We start from the raw sequence: 1,898 nt of genomic DNA on the forward strand, positions 1-1,898 counted from the left end.
ATAGTCTCCACTTGTTAAGGTATTAGGAAAATTTTCTTCAATTATAATGAAGCATTCTCATCAAGCCCCTTTCAGGAATTCATCTGTAGAAATTTCCTGGGAGCATTTTTGGAAGAGAACTTTTTTTCCGAGTGTGTCTCACCTGAAAAGATGTGGGGGAGCTCTTGCCTGAAGTATTTATACAACATCTCTGAGGGACCCAGGATTGTGTGTCAATGTATGGCTAGATGAATGCATGGGACTTTTGGATGTTAGTGAATTGTTAAAAAATCAAGCATCTCAAGGCTATACTTTCAGGGATCATTTCTATAGTTGGTTACTAGAGAAGTTTCTCTGATCGTGTAGAGTACCCGAAACCACGAGGAGGAGTTACAGTGTTCTCTCCTGAGCGTGAAGCCGGCTCTTGGTGTTACTTGTGCAACTGCCTTTTTTCATTGATGATCGTTCTTCTCTTCCTTTGGGAGAGTAAGAGGGAGAGAACGCAGTCTGAGTGGTAAAAAAAAAAAATAATAATAATCAAGCATCTCGCCTGACCAGGCAGTGGCGCAGTGGATAGAGTGTCGGACTGGGATGCGGAAGGACCCAGGTTCAAGACCCCGAGGTCACCAGCTTGAACGCGAATTCATCTGGTTTGAGCAAAATCTCACCAGCTTGGACCCAAGGTCGCTGGCTTGAGCTAGGGTTACTTGGTCTGCTGAAGGCCCACGGTCAAGGCACATATGAGAAAGCAATCAATGAACAACTAAGGTGTCACAACGAAAAACTGATGATTGATGCTTCTCATCTCTCTCCATTCCTGTGTCTCTCTGTCCCTACCTATCCCTCTCTCTGACTCTCTCTCCGTCTCTGTAAAAATAAATAAATAAAAAAAAATAAAGCATCTTGACATGGGTAATGTCTCCTACATACATACTTACCTATGTGGCATATCACGGTATTTATGTTTCTTCATCGTGGGCCACTCTTTCTTGGCCGAGATTTACCTAAGAAATGGCCAAATTTAGATGTTCTACCTAATTTCTTACCCCAGGCTAAATACATGCATATATATGTGTATCCATGTACATAATGATATGCACATGTAGACATGCCTGCAGACACATGCGTTTACATACATGCATACACAGAGACATAATGTACATACATACAGAAAGTTCACGCTCAACTATTAATTTCACACAGTCAAACAAGGCTCAGCGGGATGCTAGTTTGGTGATCACACCTACAAATAGTTGATCCTGATGACTCCGTCTTCATAATTGAAAACACAGTCTTCAGACTCGGTCAGGCAAGTGGCGTAGCATTGCCCTTGTGCAGTTCTGTGTTCAGAGCACGACTCCCCCGTTCTGCCCTGGCCTCCCTGGGTCCAGCATCTCCTACCCTTTGCCTTGTTTGGTTAGCTGGGAACTTCAGAGCGAGGCTTTCCTTTAAATATATCAAATTTTATGCATGTGTATTATAATCCTAATGGCCTTGTTGATTTAGTTCCCGAAATGCATGAGGCTTTTAGAAATGTATGCTACTATGCACAAAATAAGCTAAGAATCGTGAAGGCTCTGTTAGGCCTCAGAAGCCCGCTGGCATGCTCTTCACAGCTTGCATGGTCTTCTGGTTTCTGAAATCAGGGTCAAGTGCCTTTTTAAAATTGTCTTTTTCACTTTTTTGATGTCTTCATTTATTCTATAGAGTTTGGTATTTGAATACTCTTGCTTTTGTTTGTTTGTTTGTTTGTTTTTAGCTTTGGTGCTTGTTGAAATAATCCTGGAGAAGGGCATGAGGCTTTGGGGTTAGTTGATTTTTTTTTTTTTTGGTTGTTGTTCTCTTTAATTATAATGTGAATTTTGATAACCTATTTACTAGATAATAACCAAATAAATCAAATCCTATGTTTGGCTTAG

At 41.0% G+C, this 1,898-nt stretch overlaps 1 non-coding gene across 1 annotated transcript; it reads left to right on the plus strand.

The window, feature by feature from the left end:
• Positions 1–281: 281 nt before the first annotated feature.
• On the plus strand, positions 282–495 carry LOC136313718 (small nucleolar RNA U3). The gene has a single exon (XR_010727173.1). It is a non-coding gene; the product is annotated as a small nucleolar RNA U3 (small nucleolar RNA).
• Positions 496–1,898: the final 1,403 nt, after the last annotated feature.

The sequence above is a fragment of the Saccopteryx bilineata genome, chromosome 9, assembly GCF_036850765.1.
Source record: "Saccopteryx bilineata isolate mSacBil1 chromosome 9, mSacBil1_pri_phased_curated, whole genome shotgun sequence".
Lineage (NCBI taxonomy): Eukaryota > Metazoa > Chordata > Mammalia > Chiroptera > Emballonuridae > Saccopteryx > Saccopteryx bilineata.